The sequence below is a fragment of the Haliotis cracherodii genome, unplaced genomic scaffold (assembly GCF_022045235.1).
Source record: "Haliotis cracherodii isolate W230 unplaced genomic scaffold, xgHalCrac1.p SCAF_2, whole genome shotgun sequence".
Lineage (NCBI taxonomy): Eukaryota > Metazoa > Mollusca > Gastropoda > Lepetellida > Haliotidae > Haliotis > Haliotis cracherodii.
In genome coordinates this window covers 48163767-48184825 of record NW_027266275.1, presented here as the reverse complement: position 1 = coordinate 48184825, position 21059 = coordinate 48163767, and the positions used below count along the sequence as shown (strand labels likewise).

The following is a 21059-nucleotide window of genomic DNA, read 5'->3' as shown; positions in this document are numbered from 1 at the left end:
GAAATTTAAATTACAACATAAAATAGAATGGTCATGTGTGTAAAGACATATCATGTTCAATGGTCACTTTCAAATTTATCTTCCTTTTAAGGTGGTCGAAAATAACATGGCTGCGGATATAACGACACATAACATAGACCAATGTTGATATATGTTGGTTAGTTGCTTGTTATTGTAACAAGATGACAGTGATAATATCTAGATTCTAAATATGGCCACCATGTCAACCATATTGAATTTGTCGTCCATGCTAAATTATATTACATTGTACTTTGGGGCATAGTATTATTTTTTTAACTGCTGTTACTTTAACTGCACATACTTCACATGTGCCCCCTTATCTACATTTACTGCATTTTCGTTTAGTCCTTTTGGTTTTATGCATATACCGGTAAATTGGAGTGATGAATGGAAAATATCAACACTGTAAATGGTGACACAGGAGTGTATTAAATGTAATGAATTGATCTAAGTGTTAAAATGAAAATGATATTGAGAAAACAGCCACATAATAAAATATATAAGTACCCTTTATCAGAGCGGCAAATCAGTTCTAGAAATGTGAATTCTATTGGGATTCCAAACTGTATATTTGTTCAAGATAAGGATTTGAAATATCTGATGTTGGTTCTTTTTGTAATGTTGCAACATAAACATAAATACAGTCATCCCTTGCTAAAACACCCTTCATGAAATACCACAGATTGGCTTAAACTTCAGGTAAAATACATGGGTCCCATACATTTAAATACTTCCCCCACAAACACATTTATAGGTCATCGGAAATAGCATATCAACAAATCTGCTCTGAAATTATGCAAGTTAGTCCTGTTGTAAGGATGCACAGATGTTCTTGAGAAGTGTTCATTGTATACATCTAGACTTAGGACATGTGTTTGCAATCTATTTGATTAAGTTTAGTCATATTTTTTATTTGAAACACTATGTGCTTCTTAAAACACTTGCCTTCAACTATTTGTTCTTATGTTTTTGATCATGCAACTTTCTATGTACTTATTGGGTTGGAATTATCAAAAGGGTAGCAGTTTTGGGGCACCATTGTTGAGAAATATGCCAGAAAATAAATCTTGAAAGTGTGCTTTCACTAATTGTTGTTAATAAAGTGTATAAATGGGCTGAGAAATGTGTGAATTTGAAATATTTGAAATATTTTATTTAAGGTTTGAGATAAAATGCAAATTTTACAGTATTTTAACAGAGCTCCAGATAAGATTTTTGATTCAGTTTTTTGTGGTTTCAGATATCTGCTTTAAAGTGATGTCATGAACTGGATGCTGCACTCTTGATTCCAACACTAATATTGTCATGACCAAATGTTAAAGTTCATATTCAGCAAGTTGAAGATAACTGACACCATCTTTAAGTATAAGTTTCACAAATATGATATTCAGAAGTTTTTTGTTTTCACTACTGATGTATATATAGTATAAAAAAATGGATTTCTGTATAGAATAGAATAAAGTATTGGAATACATGTGATACTAGTTGTGTTTCCGTCACCACAATCTCACTAAAATCAGACCTTAGTTCTCGCTACCACTAAACAAAGACCTGAAGAAATCCCATTAGGAGTCACGTCAGAACGACCTTTCATTCGACCAATCAGAGCGTCGCTTACCAGATCATGAAAGTGACAGTCAGAATGTGATTTCTAATCATACAACCTCGAAAACTTTATCACAGGGTATTCCGAAAGATAGTTACAGGTTTAACGACTGATCATATTCTGGATTTGAACCCATGACCAGTACATCAAGTTCCATCAACCATGACAATTGGGACACCTGTGCACCCAAGTTTCTCTCACTCTACTTCAGCAAAATTGCAGTACCATAAAGGCAGAAATTAATAAGTAGGGTCTGTGTGACTAATAAAGCAGTTTCTTGTCACTTTTCGGCCCAGTTTTATATCACAATTAGATATATATTGGGTAGGAACACTAACCCTACAACCTTACGATTCTTGTTCTTTTGAGATTCCTGCTGCGTCTGATTCAAGAATAATCCAGTTTTACATCACTGTCGGACATACATTGGGAAGAAGCCCAAACCCAAGCACCTCACGATTCATGTTTCTGTTGAGATACGATAACATCAGCGTCTGTATCAGAAATAACCCAGTTTTACATCACTGTCGGACATATATTAAGTAGAAACCTTAACCCTAGCACCTTATCATTCATGTCACTGTCGGACATATACTGAGTAGAAAACCTAACCCTAGCACCTTATCATTCATGTTTCTGTTAAGATACGAGAACATCAGCGTCTGTATCAGGAATAATCCAGTTTTACATCAGTGCCGGACATATATTGGGTAGAAACCCTAACCCTAGCACCTTATCATTCGTGTTTCTGTTGAGATATGAGAACATCAGCGTCTGTATCGGGAATAACCCAGTTTTACATCACAATTAGACATATATTAGGTAGAAACCCTAACCCTAGCACCTTATCATTCATGTTTCTGATGAGATACGAGAACATCAGCATCTGATTCAAGAATAATCCAGTTTTACATCACTGTTGGACATATATTGAGTAGAAAACCTAACCCTAGCACCTTATCATTCATGTTTCTGTTAAGATACGAGAACATCAGCGTCGTTATCGGGAATAACCCAGTTTTACATCACAATTAGACATATATTAGGTAGAAACCCTAACCCTAGCACCTTATCATTCGTGTTTCTGTTGAGATACGAGAACATCAGCGTCTGTATCGGGAATAACCCAGTTTTACATCACAATTAGACATATATTAGGTAGAAACCCTAACCCTAGCACCTTATCATTCGTGTTTCTGTTGAGATACGAGAACATCAGCGTCTGTATCGGGAATAACCCAGTTTTACATCACAATTAGACATATATTAGGTAGAAACCCTAACCCTAGCACCTTATCATTCGTGTTTCTGTTGAGATACGAGAACATCAGCGTCTGTATCAAGAATAACCCAGTTTTACATCACTGTCGGACATATATTGGGTAGAAACCCTAACCCTAGCACCTTATCATTCGTGTTTCTGTTGAGATACGAGAACATCAGCGTCTGTATCGGGACTAATCCAGTTTTACATCAGTGCCGGACATATATTAGGTAGAAAACCTAACCCTAGAACCTTATCATTCATGTTTCTGATGAGATACGAGAACATCAGCGTCTGTATCGGGAATAACCCAGTTTTACATCACAATTAGACATATATTAGGTAGAAACCCTAACCCTAGCACCTTATCATTCATGTTTCTGATGAGATACGAGAACATCAGCATCTGATTCAAGAATAATCCAGTTTTACATCACTGTCGGACATATATTGAGTAGAAAACCTAACCCTAGCACCTTATCATTCATGTTTCTGTTAAGATACGAGAACATCAGCGTCTGTATCGGGAATAACCCAGTTTTACATCACAATTAGACATATATTGGGTAGAAACCCTAACCCTAGCACCTTATCATTCGTGTTTCTGTTGAGATACGAGAACATCAGCGTCTGTATCGGGAATAACCCAGTTTTACATCACAATTAGACATATATTAGGTAGAAACCCTAACCCTAGCACCTTATCATTCGTGTTTCTGTTGAGATACGAGAACATCAGCGTCTGTATCGGGAATAACCCAGTTTTACATCACAATTAGACATATATTAGGTAGAAACCCTAACCCTAGCACCTTATCATTCGTGTTTCTGTTGAGATACGAGAACATCAGCGTCTGTATCAAGAATAACCCAGTTTTACATCACAATTAGACATATATTGGGTAGAAACCCTAACCCTAGCACCTTATCATTCGTGTTTCTGTTGAGATACGAGAACATCAGCGTCTGTATCGGGAATAACCCAGTTTTACATCACAATTAGACATATATTAGGTAGAAACCCTAACCCTAGCACCTTATCATTCGTGTTTCTGTTGAGATACGAGAACATCAGCGTCTGTATCGGGAATAACCCAGTTTTACATCACAATTAGACATATATTAGGTAGAAACCCTAACCCTAGCACCTTATCATTCGTGTTTCTGTTGAGATACGAGAACATCAGCGTCTGTATCAAGAATAACCCAGTTTTACATCACTGTCGGACATATATTGGGTAGAAACCCTAACCCTAGCACCTTATCATTCGTGTTTCTGTTGAGATACGAGAACATCAGCGTCTGTATCGGGACTAATCCAGTTTTACATCAGTGCCGGACTTATATTAGGTAGAAAACCTAACCCTAGAACCTTATCATTCATGTTTCTGATGAGATACGAGAACATCAGCGTCTGTATCGGGAATAACCCAGTTTTACATCACAATTAGACATATATTAGGTAGAAACCCTAACCCTAGCACCTTATCATTCATGTTTCTGATGAGATACGAGAACATCAGCATCTGATTCAAGAATAATCCAGTTTTACATCACTGTCGGACATATATTGAGTAGAAAACCTAACCCTAGCACCTTATCATTCATGTTTCTGTTAAGATACGAGAACATCAGCGTCTGTATCGGGAATAACCCAGTTTTACATCACAATTAGACATATATTAGGTAGAAACCCTAACCCTAGCACCTTATCATTCGTGTTTCTGTTGAGATACGAGAACATCAGCGTCTGTATCGGGAATAACCCAGTTTTACATCACAATTAGACATATATTGGGTAGAAACCCTAACCCTAGCACCTTATCATTCGTGTTTCTGTTGAGATACGAGAACATCAGCGTCTGTATCGGGAATAACCCAGTTTTACATCACAATTAGACATATATTAGGTAGAAACCCTAACCCTAGCACCTTATCATTCGTGTTTCTGTTGAGATACGAGAACATCAGCGTCTGTATCGGGAATAACCCAGTTTTACATCACAATTAGACATATATTAGGTAGAAACCCTAACCCTAGCACCTTATCATTCGTGTTTCTGTTGAGATACGAGAACATCAGCGTCTGTATCGGGAATAACCCAGTTTTACATCACAATTAGACATATATTGGGTAGAAACCCTAACCCTAGCACCTTATCATTCGTGTTTCTGTTGAGATACGAGAACATCAGCGTCTGTATCGGGACTAATCCAGTTTTACATCAGTGCCGGACATATATTAGGTAGAAAACCTAACCCTAGAACCTTATCATTCATGTTTCTGATGAGATACGAGAACATCAGCATCTGATTCAAGAATAACCCAGTTTTACATCACTGTCGGACATATATTGGGTAGAAACCCTAACCCTAGCACCTTATCATTCGTGTTTCTGTTGAGATACGAGAACATCAGCGTCTGTATCGGGAATAACCCAGTTTTACATCACAATTAGACATATGTTAGGTAGAAACCCTAACCCTAGCACCTTACCATTCATGTTTCTGATGAGATACGAGAACATCAGCATCTGATTCAAGAATAACCCAGTTTTACATCAGTGTCGGACATATATTGGGTAGAAACCCTAACCCTAGCACCTTATCATTCGTGTTTCTGTTGAGATACGAGAACATCAGCGTCTGTATCAGGAATAATCCAGTTTTACATCAGTGCCGGACATATATTGGGTAGAAACCCTTACCCTAGCACCTTATCATTCATGTTTATGTTGAGATACGAGAACATCAGCGTCTGTATCGGGAATAATCCAGTTTTACATCACAATTGGACATATTTTAGGTAAAAACCCTTACCCTAGCACCTTATCATTCATGTTTCTGTTGAGATACGAGAACATCAGCGTCTGTATCAGGAATAATCCAGTTTTACATCACTGTCGGACATATATTGGGTAGAAACCTTAACCCTAGAACCTCATGATAAATATTTGTTGAGATTTCATAACATCAGCGTCTGTATCGGGAATAATCCAGTTTTACATCACTGTCGGACATATATTGGGTAGAAACCTTGACCCTAGAACCTCATGATAAATATTTGTTGAGATTTCATAACATCAGCGTCTGATTCAAGAATAATCCAGTTTTACATCACTGTCGGACATGTATTGAGTGGAAACCCTAACCCTTGAACCTCATGATTCTTGTTTCTGTAGAAATTTCGTGACATCTGCGTCTGATTCAAGAATAATCCAGTTTTACATCACTGTCGGACATGTATTGAGTGGAAACCCTAACCCTTGAACCTCGTGATTCTTGTTTCTGTAGAAATTTCGTGACATCTGCGTCTGATTCAAGAATAATCCAGTTTTACATCACTGTCGGACATGTATTGAGTGGAAACCCTAACCCTTGAACCTCGTGATTCTTGTTTCTGTAGAAATTTCGTGACATCTGCGTCTGATTCAAGAATAATCCAGTTTTACATCACTGTCGGACATGTATTGAGTGGAAACCCTAACCCTTGAACCTCATGATTCTTGTTTCTGTAGAAATTTCGTGACATCTGCGTCTGATTCAAGAATAATCCAGTTTTACATCACTGTCGGACATGTATTGAGTGGAAACCCTAACCCTTGAACCTCATGATTCTTGTTTCTGTAGAAATTTCGTGACATCTGCATCTGATTCAAGAATAATCCAGTTTTACATCACTGTCGGACATGTATTGGGTAGAAACTCTAACCCTAGCACCTCATGATTCATGAAATACGATAACATCAGCGTCTGTATCAGGAATAACCCAGTTTAACATCACCGTCGGACATATATTGGGCAGAAACCCTAACCCTAGAACCATGTGATTCATGTTTCTGTTTATATTTAGCGACAATAGCGTCTGATTCAAGAATAATCCAGTTTTACATCACTGTCGGACATGTATTGGGTAGAAACTCTAACCCTAGCACCTCATGATTCATGAAATACGATAACATCAGAGTCTGTATCAGGAATAACCCAGTTTAACATCACCGTCGGACATATATTGGGCAGAAACCCTAACCCTAGAACCATGTGATTCATGTTTCTGTTTATATTTAGCGACAATAGCGTCTGATTCAAGAATAACGCAGCTTTATGTCACTGTCGGATATATATTGGGTAGTAACCATTACCAAAGCACCTCGCGATTCATGTTTCTGTTGAGATAATATGGTGACATCATAATTTGGGACTGTCTAACTTACCATCTGTTTTGATGTAAAATCATAATCTGTAGCATTGATTGCCAGGATTGTAATGTAAGCTGTATCAAGGCCGCTGGTAAATGTATTGTGGACAAGGCAAATCAGTGGCTGACAAGATCAGCAAAACCCATGCCATTGGGCACATTAACACAATCAGCCATTTGACATGTCGTTCGGTGATGAATACATGACCACATTCATGCCTACATAATACTGTTTATCCTTGTCATAATCAATCAACTACAAACAAAATTCATCATTTTGCTAGTTCTTTATTGTTGAGGAAACAATAAACATAAATGTAACACATGAAAAGAGTTTTGCCTCAAAATGCTGAAAACAGTGTAAGTGAAGAAATTCCATGCACAGTATATTTGTAAGATGCTAAAATCACCATATATGATAATTGATATTATGAATGAAAAAAACACACCTCACATTATGAAACAATATATAATATGAATCATATGTTTAGATGTACAGTACTGTCCACGAGTATAGGGAGAAACACTGTCCCTCCACACAGTAGCGAACTGATGCTACTCCCTGCTGATCTTTTCACTACTCAGGATGTCAATGCTGACTTCAACACAGAACTCTTCTTCTCAACACTTCTTCTTTCCAGAAACGTACAGGGCATAGTTGCTCTCCCTTCTCAAAGCACACTGTATTGGGAGCTGTATATGTAGTTTAGCGTTGGTGTAAACTGATACCATCAAGTTTCATTACAGCATGGTAGTTGCCCTGAAAAGGTTGAAAATATTCACATAAGTGATGTCATCACCATTGATTGAACATTTTTCATGGAAAAATAACTTATGATTTAACTTCAATATAAATAAATCCACATAGTACACCTTATTTTTACATTTACATAAATCAGTGACATTGTTAAACCCAATATAATGAAAAACAAGCCCCTCCCATTCTATTATCAGCCAATCAGGAAACAGTTGACCGTTTGTGGGTATAGCATACATTTATTTTAGGTTCATGGCAACATCAAGTTAAGTTCCATTTAAAATGCCTGTAAAGATATTATAGTTTAATATCATGTTGTCTCACTTAAATTCAAAACTTAATGGGAAGTTATAATTTGCAGTTATCTCAACTGGCAAGGAATTTTTCTCAAGCCAGTTAAATGTGTCCAGGATACAAAATTAAGATGGTGTTTTTACCACAAATATTTTCTTGAAGAAAAATGAAAATATCTGATGATAATTTGTGTACTTTTTGTAATTCACATCCAGAAACTGATATGCATTTATTTTTTGGTAAAAGATTTCTGGCTTCTGGACACAGACTCATAATTTGTATCTGGATATTCGTGTGAAGGAAAATGTGATAACAGATGATAATTTGATCTGATTTTGTTATTTTCAAAGTATGTAAGTGTAAGGTTCTTAAAATACAACCAACATTTTGTGAGGGAGATAACTGATACAGTTAGACATGAATTTCGAAAAAATATATACTTCAACAAAAACCTGCAAAACAAATTTTATACACAGTATACTGACTCCGAGTGGACCATTCCTTCTTTTAGCCCTTACTACCGAGAGCAAGACAGGGTAACAACAAGTACCATCCTTTAACGTCTTTTGGAATGATGCTTCAAGGGATCAAATTTCTGACCTTCCGCTCTCCGAGCAGACACTCTACTAGTACACCATAGAGGCAGTCAATCAGACTTGGAATTTGATGAATTTCAATGAGTTAAGGTAACTAAGTTGACAATCCATCAGTTTATTGTTATTTTCTGAGAACTAACAATCAACAGTACTTTTCTTATGTTCACCATTTTGTTACTTATGTTCATTAGTGTAGAAAATTCTGGACGGGAAGCATTTTATCTGGACAGGAATATTTGCAAAGTTGCCCTTGCGGGAATTTTATACGCTGCTGTTACATAGCGACACACTTAACATCAAATCACAATTCTGACATCATTGCTGGGATGATTCATGCCAAGTTTCAGCTTCACAGGCTTTGTCGCTCTAGAGGAGATGTTGAAAGTGTAATCGTTAACGACATACATACCAGCAGAAAAAGGTAACTTTTCTTAATAAAAAGTCCAACAAAACTCAATCTCATCAAAATCAGATCTTAGTTCTCGCTACCGCTAAAAAATGATCTGAGGACATCCCATTATGGGTCACGTCAGCATGACCTTTCATCCAACCAATCAGAGCGTCACTTACCAGATCCTGAAAGTGACAGTCAAAATGTGTTTTCTAATCATGAATCCTCGAAATATTTAACAGAGGGTATTCCGAACGACAGTTACAGGTTTTATGATTATATCCATAGAATTTAGGCCATCTATAAGTCATTCCAGAATGTTGTTTTGGTCAGTTTTAAATTTATTTAATCGAGAATACGTCAAAATATGTTTCGAGGCGTAGTCGCCAGTTTGAAACTAGTGCAGTAAAGCTCGAGATAGCTACCTTCTGATTGGCAAATGTCAATTTCAGTCATTTCATTGGTCGGTCAATGATCGCGAAAGGTCGTTCCTACGTGACCCGTAATGGGATGTCCTCAGATCTTTGGTTAGCGGTAGCGAAAACTAAGATCAGATTTTAATGAGATTGGACAAAACTAAGTTTAATCTGAAATTAAATAATGCATCTTTCAATATGCATATTGATGAAGACATCTCCTCAGTTTTAAGGTCGTGATTCACAATTTGCATGCAAATGTTTATGGACTGCACATAATTTGTGTGTTTGCATGTTAGTTGGGAGCAAGGTATTTACACACGATTTCATAATGTAAACAGCAAACAATGATTGTTTAGCTCTCTGGGTCTAATAAAATCTTTTTTCTTTTTGTTCAACTGTAATTAAAAATGCTGTCACGGCTTGATGACATGTTGCAAACACGAAATGCGCAAAACGAAGTTGCCAAACATTTTTAATGTTCATCGAATCAAAAATAACATCTGCCACATTAATAATCGGACAATTCTTGGGTTAAGACGAATTAGTGGCAGAACTGTACATTACCGGTTGAGAGAGCACAACATCCGGTCCCAACATTCAGCAATATGCCTAATTTTGCTTACACAGGACTATCAGTCACACTTGGTGTAGACAGCATCTGAGGTTCAGAAGAAAAACAGGGACAGTACACTGTTCACAAATGAGTGAGGGTTTCATCTGAACAGCTCTGATGGTCGTGCAAAGGTCTACATGCATACTGGAGAATGTTTTAGCAACTCTTGCATTACTTATCATAATCAGTTTTGGGGTGGAACTGAAATGGTATGGGGTGGCATCACAACTCATGGGAAAACACGACTCATCATTGTTATGAGGACATCGATTGAGATCATGTTCTTGCCTTTGTGCACATGCAGGGACGTAATGTCATGTTGCAGCAGGATAGTGCCCGCCTACAAGTTGCACCCCTCTTTAGGGCGTATCTCTCCATCTCCAATTACCAGGAATGGATCTTGTCAATGAATTTGTTATGATAAAACATTGATGAGACAAAAGACCAAATATTATGTTGTAATTTACAATAACATAACATTTACACTACTTAATACACAGCAGTTACTTTTTTCCATTAGTATAGATGAACACAGCCATGACATAAGTTTATTTGAACCTTCGCTTTGTGTACCGGTAAGCTACAAGTGATCATCATCATTTCTACAAAGTTAAGTTTCAGCTTCTTGGAGAGTGTAGTTTCTCTTTTTTTAATTTCATTCTTAATTGTTTTTCAAGAAGCAATTTCAGCCCCTCCATTTCTCCAATTTGAATCCCCACCATTGGAGAATTGATTCCAACCAAATATGGTTGATATCTATCTCTTAGTTCCAGAGAGGAAGTCGTTTAAAGCAATATAGCCAAATTACTCCTATTTGGCCCCGCCACCCAGCCCTTTGGGGGGTCAGCCCTCTCCATTTGTACAATTTTTAATCCCCAGCATTGGAGAATTCTTCCAACCAAATATGGTTGATATCTATCTCTTAGTTCCAATAAAGAAGTTGTTTAAAGCAATATAGCCAAATTACTCCTATTCCGCCTTGCCACCCAGCCCTTTGGGAGGTCAGCCCCACCATTTGTACAATTTTGAATCCTCACCACCAAGGGATGCTTCCAGTCAAATTTCGTTAATTGTCAATTTGTGGTCAAATGAAGAAGTTTTTAGAAAAAATCGTTGACATACGGACGACGGACCCCACAGTATGGCATAAGCTCACCTTGGTGAGCTAATAGTTGTGTCAGGATGACAAACATCAGACAAGCAGGCCATGTTGTTTGTATTCAAAAAGTATTTTGTTTTATTTTGTATATTTGTCTTATCTGGAAAAATAGTCTATGCTATATTACAACCAGTTTGTTTAACGTTTCGAGGCGATCAGTGTTACCTTTGTTGGGTGCAACTGGACCAAACAAGCTATTTACACCAGGCTTCTTGTAACTGGACAGTGAAACCTGTGAACATGGTATGCGAAGAATGAAAATCTTCATAAGAATAAACACAACACATGACACCACAGAACTGAAAGAACAAATTGTAAAATAAAACACTGGGACAACCATATAACTTAATCCGAGTCCCATTTTGGTGCTACACATGCCAGGTGTCATTAAGTTTTAGTTTCCTTGGTTTCTGAGAAGAAAGTTCTTAAAGTTGAACAAATCAGAATTGGAAGCTACAAAAATACCTTTGCAAATGAAGGTTAAAAAAGTGTAATAAACATCCATCAACCTCTCCATGACAACATTGCTAAGGTTATCTAGGATAAACAAAAATATGCCTCACTACGAACCGTTTAAATGGGCCTGAAACTGATCAGAATTTATTTTTAGGGAATTAAATACTGGTAAAGGTCATCATAAATAGATTAACAAGATTATGCAGAAATAAGTAACAAATGTTCAGATACACCAAATGATATGAATATTTAATAATGATTGACAAATGAGGAAAAACGAGTGAATTGTTTATGACCACTTAAATTAATGGTGCTTGGTCCAGGCAGGCAAGAGGTTGATAGCACTAACAGCTATCCATGTAATTGGGGTGTCATGTCACCAAATCAGCCAAAACTGACATTCCATATAGTTGCCCTTTGGGAATGTTAAGAATCAAATTCTGTGACTACGTTTTTGAGACTGAATTACTTGGATCATGTCCGTAACAATCCAAACAGTGTTAGTATACCTGTAATCTAGATACAAGGGTGCATGCAAAGGGTATGACCATGGCATGATAATCTGAATCTGAAATCTGAAAAGAACAGTAGATCTATTTTATACCATTGTTGGAGTGCATAATAACATACATATATAACCAATCATAGCTTCACTTCCCAAAAGATTCATAGGAAACATTGCAAGTACAAGGTTATTACACTGACTGGTACATTCCATTATTAGGACACAAAAAGGTGAAAGATGATGGCATGACCAAATGGAACATATGATCACTGAAACATAGCACATTGGAGATTGCAATATAGTATTACAGCCTGTTAAATGAATAACACTATGATACATGAGTACCTGGTCAAAATAACATTCAATATGGCTGCAATGTCGTCACCCCAAAAAATCACAGACACAGTTTACCAGATTCAACCTAATGGAGGCCAGATGTGCCCATTGTATTGGTGCCATTAAACTGACTCATGTAACGGAGCTCCAGATAACTTTTTGAGCAATTCAGTTTTTACTTTAGGGTTTCTATTTTAATTGGGTTATTACATTTTTCATTGGGTAACCAATATTTTTTCACTCATGTATTCATCACTCTCTTGGGTCTTTCCCAAAATTAGTGAACATTTTAAGATTTCAAAAAATGAAATAATGTTCTAAATACATAGGTTTGACTCAGAAAGTAAATTAGCTTGTAATTGTGTTTCAGCAATTAGCTCCTTTGTATGCATGCTGAAAAAGCTTCGTTGGGTATTTATGCGAGCTGTTTTAATAATTTGAGTTTTTCATTTAATGCATGCATTTCTGTACACAAGTTAATGGAAAGTAATTGGGTTTAAATAATTTTGGGGGGTATTTTACACAAATACGCTGCTTATCTGTAGCTCTGATGTAATAAATTTCCCTTCATTACCTTTTGGCTGTCTCCTCACATGACTGACAGAAATACTGTTCGAACAAACTACCCTGGGTATAGGTGTTAAAATTGCATCTGTAGCTTCCCTGTACTTTTTCACGGAATATATTATTACAACAAAAAGGCAATACAAGGGTATAGAAAATAAGCAAAAGAAACAAAACTATTTATCTACAGAACAGACTTTCTCACAGCATCTTGACCAATTAAAAGGATGACAGTATATGCAAGAAGACAAATTCACCATTATCCCCTAAATACTAAATACTTGCTATGGAAACTAAATATCCCAAATTATCAAAAGGCACCAGTTCAACAATAGACCTATCTATGTGCCATCCTTGTTAAGGAAATATTGTAAGTTTTTTTTAATCTGCCCAGAAAGAAGCACTACCCTCATTTTCAGTATGAGTCAAAGTTGTGGCATCTCAAAATATCAATTTTTAAAATGTCCTAAACTACCAAAAGGCACCAGTTCAACACTAGACCTATCTATGTTCCATGCTTGTTAAGGAAATATTGTTAAAAAAAATTAATCTGCATAGAAAGGAGCACTACCCTCATTTTCAGTATGAGTCAAAGTTGTGGCATCTCAAAATATTAATTTTTTTAAAATCCTAAACTATCAAAAGGCACCAGTTCACCACTAGACCGATCTGTGTGTCAAGTTTGGTGAAGATATATTGTAGATTTTTAAGGTATGTTCCAAGAACGATCACTACCCTCATATTTCAGTCAAAGTTGTTGCCATGGAAACTAAAAAGATACATTTTACAAAAATCCAAAACTATCAACAGGCACCAGGTCACCACTAGGCCTATCCATGTACCATGATTGGTGAAGAAAATAGTAATTGTTTTTTCAAAATCTTACACAGAAGTATGAATGCAAGGACTGACCATGTCCATTTTAATACCCCCGCAAAACATGTTGTGGGGGATAATAATTGGTAATGAAATGAGTCAAAGAACACATTCATCATGGCTGCAGCAGCACATGAAGACAAAATGTTGCAGTTCCAAATATAAGAATAACTTGCAAAATATGACCCTGTTGTTGGGTTTACCAAATAATTACTGTATATCAAATTTCATAACGTAAATGCAGAAGTGGCTTTCTAAAGGGTGAAAAGTATATGTTCAATATGGTTGCCATGTCTAGACAGCTTGAAGTTGTACTGGCATCATGTTAGTGGGATCAAATACACAAAATCTCAGCTTATTGAAAATATGATTTTCAGAGAAGATATTGAAAACACAAACAAACTTCATAAGGTATGTGAAAGTTTAAGGCCATAGAAGGCACAGGTAATACAGTCATCCAAGAAGCCACCTCAATTTGCTGGGCAGAGTTGCATCCCTGTCTGTCTCACAGTCCTTGAACCATATTATTTTCCCTTCCGCCCAGCCCATCTCACTGGGTCTACTTTTAAACAAAAATGAAAATAAAATGTTTCTATCAATATTTTACATTTTCAGAGACTAAGCTGCATCCCTTTCATATGCCAGAAATCTATGACAATGGGTTCAAATCCAATAATTACCATGATTATTTTCCTTGGTTTGTGAGCACCATTTCCACGCAGGTGGGTCTCATCAAGTGGTAAATATCTAAGATGTTCCTCCCAGATCAAGCAAAAAATACACCAATGTAAACCCCATAACACATATCAAGTTTCATAATGCCACATCTGAATTTGCTGTGTAATATGCAAAAGTGATATTTTGTAAATGGCCTCATGTTTTAGAATATCATTGCTGAGATTTCAGTTTCATATGCCTTGTAGATTCAGAGGAGGTTTTGAAAGTGTACAAGTTAGTTATGGACAGATGACAGATAATGCACCATGACATAAGCTCATTTGACTTCAAATTGGATATTCCTGTATTCATGATAGCCTGTAGTTTGATTACAGTATACCAACTCACACCTCATAACTTAATAAATGGCCTAAGGTCTGAGGGAAAGTAATACTTTCACAATTGCCATAATCAGGTGAGCGAGTTTGCATAGTGAATGGTTGTAATAATATAAATTCCCAACATGTATAGGGGTAGAATACAACATACCTGATTTCCTACAAGGGTTGCACCTCAAATGTCCTGAATGTGGCAGGACACAGCCCACTTGGATACCCTGGGAATAAAAAAATGAGTAAATTGGTACTGATATCTTGACATATTGGTTGCAAAGGGAGGTAATCAATGATACATGTATAGTTTACTATAAATTTGCCGGATGCACAATAATCTTTATGATCCTTTATTAACCTCATATGTCTACATATTCCCTCAGTGTTCATCATAACAACAATAACAACAACAACAAACAAAAAAGAGGGCATGTAGACTAGTGAATTAGAGCGTGGGCCTTATCTCACAATGGAGCGAACGCCAGAAATGGACCTCACTTTGAACCCAGAACCCAGACCTTTCAGCAAAACAAGTTAATTAACACTAATAATCTAGATGAGATTTGATGCTTCCCAGTTGATATATCTATGTTAGTCCTACACTCATTCTGGGCCTACAGACATAGGATATAAACATGCGTCATGTGCAGGGTCAGCAGGCACGTTGACGTTCTCCATCTCAGTATCTGAAAATAAAAAGTACCATAGTGAATGGTTGTAGACTGTAAATAATGTTTGCACAAAGACTAGATAACATTATGACCAACGAACAAGTAAGAACAGATAAACAAAAAGCAAGATCTAACCGATAAATGTTTGATCGAAAACCGATCGCTATGCCGGCCAAGGGGGATAACTCTTTCTGACCACGTCGGGACGAATTTTCCAAAGACAAACTTTAACCTTGTTTGCCAATATATTTTGTAACGATCAGTTCTTATAAATATGTGTAGTTCTATCAAACAAATACACATACAATGGCATGTATGAATGAAAACCGTAACGATCTTCTATTAAGACCGGATTGATATATCTATAGATCTATCTATTGGTTGTTAAAATTGTAATTAGGTGATGTATAAAATATATATACCGTATGAAGATACTAAATCTAAGTCTAGCCTATCTAGACCGGAGATAAAAACAACAACAAAATGATGACATCCTACCATCTGCTGAATGCTGTGTTCGACACTGCATGTTCCAATATGGCGTGAAATGCGCCCCTGTGAACATACATCCTAATATGGTTATGCTATTTAATTGTTACTGTTAGTTAGTACTAGCAGTAAATGTTAGTCTCCAGAGACGTAGAGACCGTCTTTGTACCTACTAGTAACAGGTCATATTTGCTAACAACTCTGTGCTAGTAGTAGGTAATATTTCCTGGATCGGGTGGGAAAACACACAAGGATGTTTCTTTTATATAATAATGTGTAGAAGGACCAGCAGGAGTCATACATAGTAAAATGAATAAATATATTACAACAGTTGTGGAGGCAGCCACGATTATTTACCAACACGCTATATACATGCAATGTGTGAAGGCAATTTCTGGTGTCCCCCGCCGTGACATTGCTGGAATATTGCTAAAACCATACTCACTCACTGAAATAAGGCCTGCATATGTTCCTACTGTCTCTTTAGTAGCTGCTAAATGGTGCATTCAGAGACCTGAGGGCAGGTGCATTTTCTCTGTAGAAGCTGTAGACGATACAACCCCACTGGTTCATGGCTGCCTGCTTCTTCATTGCCTTCTTCTAGGTAGATATCAGCCAGCTTACGTGACCAAACCCAGGATAATCAGTCGAAAATAAGATACTGTGTATCTAGTAACTCTAAACTGAAGGAAAATCTACAGTGTGACAAACTACCAAATTGTGCAAGACAAAAACTCTCACAATTCAGATGTTATCTCCAGCACACACAGTAAAGGACACTGATGTTCATGCAAATGATTATGGATAGTTGACCGTGAAGACTTCTGCTAAAGATTTTAAAAGTGTGATGACAGCCACAAATACAGAATGTATAGCAGTGACGTAATAGAGATAACTATATTATTCCTGTGAATATCCTAACACATATGCGTTTCTTTGTTTTGAAAATACATTACATATTATATATTACCCAAATCAGACACAGTATACTGCGAGCCGACCTGTCCTTGTTTTAGACCCTTAATGCCGAGCGCCAGACTGGGTAACAAAAAGTACCATCTTTAAACGTCTTTCGGTATGACGCGTCCGGGGATCGAAACCAGGACCTTCTGCTCTCCGGGCGGACGCTCTAATGATTATATTTCAACAGTTGTGGGGTAGCGACGTTTAATTACCCACACGCTACATACAAGCAATATGAGGTGAGGTGAGGTGAAATTGGGTTTAACGTCGCGTCCAAGATTATAGTGCTAGCCCACTGTGATACCATGCTGCAGTTTAACATGAATACCCCACTCAGACACAGTACACTGACTCCGAGCCGACCTGTCCTTGTTTTAGACCCTTAATGCCGAGCGCCAGACTGGGTAACAAGTACCATCTTTAAATGTCTTTCGGTATGACGCGTCCGGGGATCGAAACCAGGACCTTCTGCTCTCCGGGCGGACGCTCTACCACTAGACCAAGGAGGCGGTCTCATTTTTTCATGATACCCCATTAATCTCCACGCCCTCCCCACGATATTGGTTTGTTGTTTTACGCCACACTCAGAAATATTCCAGCTATATGACGGCGGTCTGTAAATAATCGAGTCTGGACCAGACAATCCAGTGATTGACATAATGATCATCGATGGGATTGATGAAAGCTTCAACCAAGTCACTGAGCCTGACTACCCGATCCCGTTAGTCGCCCATTACGACAAGCACAGTCGCCTTTTACGGAAAGCATGCCGGGTTGTACCTATTGTACCCCATATCTTTACGGGTCCCTCCACATAATAAATGATCAGTCCCTTATATTAATCTCATGTTTGACTAAAACAAATATGCAAAGTTATCCTGGGCTTAAAAAAATATGTGCATGCTACTCACATGCATATTGTCTCACACTAATGACAAAGGTTTTGACCATGTGGATGGTGTGTTGGGGGTGGGATCTGTGCCGAAAAATACTGGAATAAAATCATTTGTCCTTGGGTTTCTTGAAATAAAATTTGTTCACTTGACATTTAGACTATTCTGAAGAATAATGTGTTGCCAAGGCCTTCCCCACAATATTAGGTGCTCTCTTATATCCTGTGATTCTCTTATCGTGTGGCGATTGATGGGTAACAAAATGCAGCTTTTTGGGGTACTTAGACGGAGAACATCCTTGGCAGCAACATTGGCAAGACAAACAAACACTTTAACCACAAGGCTAACCCTACGTCCGGTAATTTTGTGAGCTTGTATAGGTTGTTAAATAGCATATAAATATGTGATGTTTATTTTACAACAAAAGTGAAACAAGATTACATGATAAACGATCCACCATGATCCAATGAAACAGGTCAAACTCAAGTCAAATCAGAGTGAATATTTACTATACAAACACCCATATACAAATGTACATTCGGGTTACAATGACAAGTATGTAATGATGATGACTCTCTAAGCATAAATATAAATATTTAACCCCAATAAGAAACAGAAAAAGATATTTTGTATATATGTATACTTTTCCTGCATTACTCCTTAATGCATTTACTGCTTGTTCTTGACAGTGAGAAAGAGCTGTGTGAGGTCTCACTGAAGAAAAAGTTGTGTCAACTAGCTGAGTGGCTAACCCTGTCACACAGCTCCCGTGTGACTACTGAACGGTGATGCCACGTGTGATCACATTATTGCTAGACCGGAAAATCTGAAGGCATCGCTGGGAGGCAGCTCTGCGACGGGTGGGCCACTTTAGTTGTAGTTATGCAGGATAAGTATACAAATATAAAAAAAATATCTGGGATTTTACTAGATTTCTTAACTTATCCTGCATTACTCCTAATTGCATCTTTGTCCGACGTTACGGTGGAGGGCAAACCTTCAGAAGTGTTTCTTCAATACAATTCTCAAAAAAACTCAAGCAAATCAGCAAGGGCAATGTCACGCACCGGAGAGGTCGTAAGGCCGGCTCTGGATATGTGGAAATGTCAATGGTGTCTTGAGGTGGTGACATATTAGGCAGCCACCAAAGGGCCAAAGGTGTGTACACCTTCCACATCTGAGGCGACATCTCGCAAGTAATGGCTGGTGAGACTGTGTCTGAACACCAGAAGCAGACTTCCATAATGGTGCGTGTGAAACACTTGTACCATGAAGGAGGCGCCCGCTTGGATTTTGTGCGGGTTGCTGGCTCTCGGAGGGTCCATTCCCGTGGCCTCATAGGGAGCTGAAACTTGGCTTTTCGGTCTTCCAGCCGGGAGGAGGATAGTAAGGCTTGAAATTCCAGAATCTTAATCATTTTCCGATCTTCCGGAACTGCCAAGACAGAGTTGAGGGCCGAATAGCCTTTTGCACTTAGATGAAACCTGTCTGGCGCCTGATGGTTCCGTTTGCTGTGAGGGTGGATTAGCAGATTTGGCCAACCTGGGAATGGCAGTAATCTTGAGATCCACGAACCAGCCTGTCACTGGCAACCAAGGCGCGATCAAAGTCAGATCGAGGCTCTGGGTCGGGCGATGCACTAACAGACAAGAGCGAAGTCGTCCGGATGGAGTTTCCACTCAGCCAGAGCTACCTTGTCTGGTCTGGAGAGAGCATCCACAAGAATGTTGCGACAACCTGGGATCTGCTGGACCCGAAACTGGAGTTCCAGTCGATCAACTAGGTGGAAGAACCGGAACGTTTGACCTAGGAGTGAGTGGGAGTGGGTCAAGACCGACGTCACAGGTGGAGGCGTAGTGGGCTCGGAGACTTCAGACATTTTGTTGTGGCGGATTTCCTGGGCGCATTTGGGTAAGTTTTGCTAAAGCTGTAGGGGAAAGTGGGATACATTATTTACATTTTGAAGTCTGGGTGCCAATGGAGGTGCAAATTGGGAACAAAGTATATGGATCCCACCTAGACTTATTATGGCAACACTTGCTACAACTTGGTATGTATCTGCAATAATAGCAGAGTGTGATCAAAATGATTCCCCATCCAGTTATGTATGCTATAGTCGTTTGTCCAAGCCATGTGGGTTTATGATAAACAAGTTTACGCACGTAAAAGCCCCAACTCTATTAAACAAAATTAATGCAAAGCCACAACAATAAATGTAGTACCAAGCATGACAGGGAAAACAGAATGGCGTAAATCCATTGAAATATATGAAGATGCAAACCGTATGCACAATAACAGTTCACAAAGAAACACTAAAGTTTGCCAACACACATAGGATTCAGTGATAAATCTCTGAGACTCAAATAGTAGGTCTTCGCTCCTTGGTTGACAGCAGTAATATGGTGATCAGTGATGTCATTCCTTCCGTGGTCATACGGGAACTGTGTGAAAGGGTTAGCCACACAACCTGTTGAAACAACTTCTTCTTCAGCAAGACCTCACACAGCTCTTTCTCACTGTCAAGAACAAGTAGTAAATGCAGGATAAGTTAATTTCTTTTGTCAAGTTTGTACTAATTAACATGAGTATAGAAATGACCTGGAAGACACTGCTTCCTATTTTGGTGTATGTAAGACAAAGAAACACAAAATGATATTTCTTGTGTTCCATATCTAAAGGCATGTAAATTTCCAACAATATAGCTACATTCATTATGCCTTAATCTAATAAGACCAGATCTAAAGAGTATATTGCAAAGATTTATATTATTATCAAGTGTGAAGTCACTACACCAAATATGCTTTGAGCCATTGTCTTGTGAAGCTTCCCAAGTTGATTTAGAACATGATATTGAAGTTTGAACTCTTCACTGAAATCCCCTTGGAGAATGAGAGATATGCATCATTTAGGAGACAAACCTACTTTGTTTTGAAATTTGA

At 37.9% G+C, this 21059-nt stretch overlaps 1 long non-coding RNA gene and 1 pseudogene across 5 annotated transcripts in view; one reads left to right on the top strand and one right to left on the bottom strand.

Moving 5' to 3' along the window:
- LOC139469191 (uncharacterized) overlaps window positions 1–1462 on the top strand; it is a 31555-nt gene extending 30093 nt beyond the window's left edge. For all 5 annotated transcript variants that reach the window (XR_011653717.1, XR_011653718.1, XR_011653719.1 and 2 more), the window contains exon 5: window positions 1262–1462. This is a non-coding gene — a long non-coding RNA (uncharacterized lncRNA). The remainder of the gene's footprint in view (window positions 1–1261) is intronic.
- Window positions 1463–7434: 5972 nt separating this feature from the next.
- LOC139468157 (uncharacterized) lies at window positions 7435–17611 on the bottom strand (annotated as a pseudogene).
- Between the last annotated feature and the right edge of the window lie 3448 nt (window positions 17612–21059).